The sequence below is a fragment of the Bos javanicus genome, chromosome 4 (genome assembly GCF_032452875.1).
Source record: "Bos javanicus breed banteng chromosome 4, ARS-OSU_banteng_1.0, whole genome shotgun sequence".
Classification (NCBI taxonomy): domain Eukaryota; kingdom Metazoa; phylum Chordata; class Mammalia; order Artiodactyla; family Bovidae; genus Bos; species Bos javanicus.
This window is the reverse complement of record NC_083871.1, coordinates 55,024,157-55,031,373: the sequence shown is the minus strand read 5'-3', so window position 1 is coordinate 55,031,373 and position 7,217 is coordinate 55,024,157. Positions and strand designations below refer to the sequence as shown.

The 7,217-nt window shown below is 33.2% G+C and overlaps 1 protein-coding gene across 7 annotated transcripts in view; it reads left to right on the top strand.

Annotated features, from left to right (window-relative positions):
* Positions 1–7,217, top strand: part of FOXP2 (forkhead box P2) — a 668,538-nt gene that overhangs the window by 80,733 nt on the left and 580,588 nt on the right. For 5 of the 7 annotated variants that reach the window (XM_061414071.1, XM_061414069.1, XM_061414064.1 and 2 more), the window contains one exon: positions 4,728–4,872. The exons of the other annotated variants lie outside the window; for them this stretch is intronic. The gene's annotated coding sequence lies outside the window, so the exon portion shown is untranslated. The remainder of the gene's footprint in view (positions 1–4,727; positions 4,873–7,217) is intronic. 7 annotated transcript variants of the gene reach the window in all.

The following is a 7,217-nucleotide window of genomic DNA, read 5'->3' as shown; positions in this document are numbered from 1 at the left end:
AGCTGAAATTCCATCTCTGTCACTTACACCCTCTGAGATCTTAGATAATGTACTCTCTTCTATGAATCTCTCCTGTAAACTGTGGAGGGTATGCCAGAGGCACAAAAAGTCTTCTCTGTTAGAAGACCCAATCACTAATTAAATAAATAAATATTTTAGGTATATATTTAAGAAAACTTATGTGTTCTTGAGTAAAGAGAAGGTTTGAGATAGTGAGTCTGCCTCAAAGTTCATTTGGGTTTTTCCATCCATAACAGATTAAGGAAAGAACTAAATGAACTTTTTGAACACCCCAATAAAATTCTGAAGACATGTAAGCCATAATTAATTTGAAGAAGTATCAGAACCAGAGTATTCAAGTGAAGATATTTAAGAGGCAGTAGAGGATAAAGAACTGAGCCAAAGAGAAGATGGAAAATTTTATTCACAACATGTTTTAGGCAGTAAAATTAAATAGCATGCTTTTCTCAAAATGTAAATGGATTGTATATCAAAAGATTTTGTATTAGTTGTTCAGAACTCAGACCACATTTTCCTTTAGGAACCTTGTTATACATGACTTTTAGATCACAGGCTAGCCCTTCAGTTTTAGTGTGAGGTCAGAAAGAAGTGCTTTAAGTCCTTAGAGAGCTTAATATGTTATTATATTTATTATTTTTAAAAATACAAGGTTTGTTACTAAATCTTAAATTGGATCTCTCTTTGTTTCTCTCTCTCTCATACACACATATGCACAGCTTTTCTGATTTCTCTTGAAAATTTACATTTGGCAGGGCTAATACTGCATTCCTGTGGAGCAAATGCTGGATTATGCAAGTAATCTGATGGTGTTTAAAAGCTCCCCCTTTAGAAACTTTGCCACAATACCCTACAACTTTCTTTTGTTTTTCAATTAACTGCTTTACAGATAATGAGATGGTTAACTAACATCACTGACTCAATGAACATGAGTTTGACCAAACTCCGGGAGACAGTGATGAAGGACAGGGAAGCCTGGCATCCTGCAATCCATGGGATCTCAAAGAGTCAGACACAACTTAGTGACTGAACAACAACAGGCTACTTTACACTTTTATCTTTGGGTATTTTGTTTGTGATCCTCATGATGTATTTCATATTTATCGTATTATTCTTTCTAGTAGTATTTGCCTTGAAACCTGCCCACTACATGCAACAATTTTTAAAAATGGAACATGCTTGGATTACAAATGAGATACCAGGAACAGACTATGTCTCATTCTAGTGGGTTTGGTTTCCTCTACCCAGCCCCCTTGTCTTCTGCTGCCTGTGAATTCTTGTAGAACTTCACTTCTTCCTTAACTGTTGGTTGTTCCTTGGTCTCTGAGTTAAGACTGGAGGATGAGGGGAAGGGATGCAAGATTGTGTATTCAGTAGGAACTTTAAATCTGCAGGTCAAGAGAAAGGTGTAGGCTGGATATAGCATCACTTGCAGCAAGTTATGGTTATTACAAGAACTGGAGTGCAGATTAGGAAAAGAAGAGGACTAGAATGAAGTCTTGGGAAACTAGCATTAAGGAAATAGATGGAAGAAGAATAGGAACCAGCAGACAATGAAAAAAGGAGGTCTGAGAGGTAAGAGGGAAATCAGGAAAGAAGGGTGTCATGTAGGCCAAAAGGGCTTCCCAGGTGGTGCTAGTGGTAAAGAACCTGACTGCCAGTGCAGGAGACGTAAGAGATGTGGGTTCAATTCCTGAGTTGGGATTATCCTCTCGAAGAGGGCATGGATATCCATTCTGGTATTGATACCTGGAGAATCCCATGGATGGAGGAGCTTGGCGGGCTATGGTCCATAGGGTCTCAAAGAGCTGGAAATGACTGAAGTGACTTGGCACATGTAGGCCAAAAGTAGAGTTTTAAGAAGGAAGGAATGAAAAAATAAGCTAAATGAATTAGAGAAGTTAAGCAATCTAAGAATTAAGAAGTCACATTTTGTTTGGTCAGCTAGGAGGTGATTCCTATACTGATGATGAAATGTTCAGCTTCAAGGATGTGAGGATTTAGTAAACCTTTGACCATCTGTGTGAATGTATTGATGTTAAAAGGATGAAATGTTGTTCATTCCAATCTTAGTAAAATTCTTTTATCATGTCAACAGCATCATAGAAAACAAGAAAATGAAAAACAGTAACTTGATAAAAAGAAATAATCATATAGATGAATTATAATTAATTATACTTTGGAAAAATATATAGAGTTATCATCTAAACTGGGACACTTTTGAAAAGAAAAAGGCTAGCTTTTAATAATTGAATTAAGTACAAACCTCATCTATCCTAGGCAATCTGGAATGGATGTTAAATCTGATTATATAGTTCACATTTTTTGAGTGCTCTGTTCCAGACAGTGAGATGAATTCTTTACTAGCATATCTGATTTAATGAGTAAGGGTTTCAGTTGCTATCAGAAGCAATTGCTTCTTTGTAAATACTGAATTCACTGACAAAATTGTGATACATAATTTTGATGTCTTTATTGACCTTAACTCTATATTAAAAAAAAAAAAAGATGGTACCCATTATACCAAATTGTGTCCTAGGGAATGGGGAGATGAAAATGATTAATGTATAGTTCTAATTGTTAATAATCTACTGGTGGAGTTGAGAGAATCTGGGAACAAGAGTAAAGTGTCATGATAGTGTAGTTTCTGAAGACCCCAACTAGTGTTTTAGTACATTATGTTCTGTATTTTTTAGGGTTCAGATTATTGTGTGTTTGAACAAGGTAGAGTTTGCTTTTTGTAAAAAGTTTTACCAATGGAATAGATAAGGTATAGTTAACTGTATATAAAAGTGAATTTTTCTCTATCATAGAAAGTATATTCTATGTGTATGTGTGTGTATATATATATATATATGTGTGTGTGTATATACATATATATATATATAGAGAGAGAGAGAGAGAGAGAGATCAATTCTTTATAGCAAAGGAATGCATATCTATATCTTTAATGGAATTTTAGTTGAACTCACACTATATTCTGTGAAGGGTCTGGCATATTTCTCTGACACATCAGGTAGATATGTGTGGCATTAATTAGCATAGGTATTGCTATAAATGACATGTCATTCCAGGACAACAAAAAGTTTTTGTTACTGATGTCAATCATTCACCCTTTGTCAGTTCAAAAGGCTTCCCTAAAGGAATGTTCATTGATCTTGCACTGATCCAAAATACAGCAAAACCATTTCTGTGTTCTTGAAACTAAAGTAGGACTACCTATGTTTGAAAAGCCATATGGAAATATTCATATAGAATGTATGTTGATAACCTTTAATAGTAAGACTATTGAGTTACGCCAAGATTAGTTGATCTTTCTAAAACAAAGTATACCAGTTTTCTGTAATCCTAAAATCTAGCCTTGAATGAGTTTTCTCCTTCAGTAACATTAATTTTTGATAGTCAGATTTCTGTTTGTTTCACCAGAAATAATTTTGTGATATTCCAGGTAAGTGATTGCAAGTACCGCTTACACTGGTTAAAATCAGCAGAGGCTCACACAAGTACCAATTTGTGATTAGATGGATGACTTAAAGAAATGCTTCTGCCCACATATATATATATTTTTTGAATTTAGCAATTATGATATAGCTATTAATGGGCTTCATTTGTTTACTATACTGCCACTATAGTTTTTTTGGGGGGGGGATAATAATCACAAGTAAAAGAATCTTAAATTTCTGAGCAAAAACTGACTTTTCAGTGCTAGCAGACATGTTTCCCCCAGCTATATTTTATTTCTGATTTTCTCTAAATGTCCCCCCTACATTCTAATTTATTATTTAATGGAAAGCAATATGAATGACTTTAAGATAAGGCAACAGTGTGTGATCCAGAGTATGGTGCAAGTTGAAGACATTTATCTTAATATTTCATTTTAATGAGGCAGAAAATATCCATTATTAGAAAACTGCAGTTTGATAAAGTTTGTAGAATACAATTAATTCTCTTAAAGTTATGAATTTTCATACCACCAAAGGTCAAACAATCATGTATTATGTTTCTGTGTTCTTGTGAAAGTAAGATGTATTGCATTTTTACATTGTATAGATTCCTTAGAGAATTAACATAAAATCAGATTAAAATGTCCTTGTGTCATATACTTTAATTTGACCAACATTCTGTTAGAATAGCAGTTCCAAGCTTTGTACCATCTTCACAGTTTATACTCTAGATTTCTTGCCCTGCCTACAGATTCTTTACTGTCTGTTTCTGGTCGGTCTCATGCTCTTGAAATCATCTTTTTTATTATTCCATTAAATTTTTTTAAAATGGATTTTCCTTTACACTTTTCTAATCATCCTGTAATTCTTTAGCCCTAAGACATTAAAATGAATGAGTAAAAATATTTGATACCTAATCGTCTCTGCCAGTCCATTCAAACTCATGGATTTTCAAAATTATGTTAAAGTCTTTTAAAAATACATTTGAGCAGGCTTTTGTAGTCATTTGAATTTTGAATATTAATTTTCTCTTGCTATGCTGCTTAGCCATAAAAATGAAAAAGAAGATAGATGTGGGTTTCTTTTAGTGGTGTTAATTTAAACTACTTGATTTATTTATTATAATATTCAACAATGGCAATTCCTATTTTCTCTGTTCACTTCAGATCCAAAGGAAAATAATGAGAAACCCCCACCCCCCAGGACAGTAAGAAAAAAGTTTGATGCATTTTGTAATAATTGATTAAAAGTATAATTTCCCCCTAGATCAAACAAATAATAGAAGTCTGTTGAAGCTTTGTCCTGACCTATTCTGGAAGTAGAAGAATACCCTGGAGAAAGGAGCATTGTAAGCACAAAGAATAAAACCCCTCAATCCTGGGAGAGAGAATTAAAGTCTAACCCTCCAAATGTAAGTCATCTGTACTCTATGTTTTCCATCTCTGTTTTTGTGGCTGGCTGCTCAGGTGTTAGTAGAAAAATACGTGATGACAATATTCTTTGCATTTGTTTTTCTCTACAAAATATACATTTGTTTTGGTTGGTAACTTAAATTTGTATTTGTGTTAGTGTTTTCTAACTAATATAAGGTGATGCTTTACAATAATAACACTCAATGCAAAATGGATTAATTTTAATTTTATCTTCTGGCAGAGAACTGTTAAGAATTTTGAGAGTATTCTGATGAAAAGAAGGTAACTTCCTTTGATTTAATATGTGCATTTGTGCCATTATAATCCCTTTATGCTCTAAACTTTGATTCCTTCTTTTTCTTTTATATTTCTTCCTACCTGAGAATAAGACTATCTTAATGTATCTACTTAAATCCCACCTTTCAGCAAGAGAGACAGTAAGTCCTTTTTCACTTTGCATGGTGAAAATGAATCGGACTGACTTTGTATCCATACTATAAAAATATATAAATTTTGTCAGCTTAGTGTATTGGAAAGACTGATTTCCTGTTTTGTTAGGGAGAACTTAAAAGATGTCTGTTAATGATTTTATAGACACATAGAATTCAGTTGCTATTCAGAAATTGGTAGAAAGAAGGATGACTAAAGGCAGGACTTGTTTTAGGAAAATTATTTGGGAAGAAATTTCTTATCATCAACACCTTTATCTGGAAAGTTACCTCATGTATCATCCTTGCAGTAAGGCAGTTTATATGTGATATGATGGCTTAACTGCCAGAAATTTGACTTTGTTTAATAATTGATTACCTTTTTCATTTGTCAGTGAAAAGACTCAGTGATAGTATATTGTTTTCATTCTAAAAGGTCCAGAGTATGCAGTAGATAATAAATGCTTACTAGTGTTGAATAAAACCAAATCATAAATTCTCCCAGTTATCACCAAAATTTAAATATGAGTCTTTACAGATTTTGAATGTGATATTCTTAACCACATAGCATCTGACAAAGTTGTCAAAGAAGTCTGCAGTGAGAATCCCTCATCATTTCTAGGTTCACGTTTAATCTTATTGTTTGGAATGTCTGATAGAGCCAGGAAACACTGTGGCCATTCCTGACATTCTATACTTGTGAGTTAGAAATCTTAAATTTAGCACAAACTATGCATAAAAAATAAGTCTTAGAAGTTCAGTTCACAATTTTTCATCATTGAATTAGAATAGACAACTTAGAGAAAGACTGCAAATATTAGTATTGCTTTCAGGACATAAAACAATTGCTTTTTGCTTAAAACTTTTTTATAACCAAAAATTGTGAGGAAACTTTAAAAAGTTATTTAAATTTGATGGGTTGGTAGTGAACCATGTACTGGTTTGAGGTTGATGAAGAATTGGAAAGCATTGTCATTCACAGAAAAAAATTCTGATCTTCTCTACAGCAATGAAAGTATAATGTATAGCAACAGTAACAAGGTTGGATCTCCTAAGGATAATGTTGATTAAAAACATCCAGATCTAAAAGAATGAATGCTGTATGATTTCCTTTATATGAAGTTCCAAAGCTAGACTTTGGTGTTTAGGGATGTAAGAAGTGATTATAACAAAATAAAGATGATGGTTAAGTTCTAGGTAGGTGGTTGAAATTGAGGTGAAGGTTCTAGGACCTTCTGGTGTTTCAGCAGCTTTCTGTTTATTCACTAGGCTGGTGGTTGCATAAATATTTGCTTTATACAAAATCATCAGTGAGAAACTAGATGTTTCTCTACTAAGACTGCAAAGTAAAATGTCCCCTCTTAAACATCCTATTCAGTATCATACTGGAAATCCTAAGTAGTAAGATTAAAAAAAAAGGGAATTAAAACACATACAGATTGGGGAGGAATAAACACAGTTGTCTTTTTGCAGATGACATGATTATCTATGTAGAAAATCCAAAAGATGATTACAATATTGTAGATTACAACAACAATATTAGGAAAACTACAAAATTCTGATGAAATAAAATCAAATATCTAAATGGAGAGATATTCCATGTTAATAGATAGACATACTCAATATGATTATAATGTCAGATCTTATTAACTTGAAGATTATACATTTAGCATAATCCCAGTCAAATCCCATAAGTTATTTTGTGAATATTGATAAACTAGTCCTTAAGTTTATAGAGAAAGACAAAAGACCCAGAATAGAAAAAAAAGAGCAAAGCCAGAAGACTAATACCACCTGACTTCAAGACTTTGTTTAAAGAAAAGACCCTGATGCTGGAAAGATTGAAAGCAGGAGGAGAAGGGGACAACAGACGATGAAATGGTTGGATGGTATCACTGACTCGATAGACATGAGTT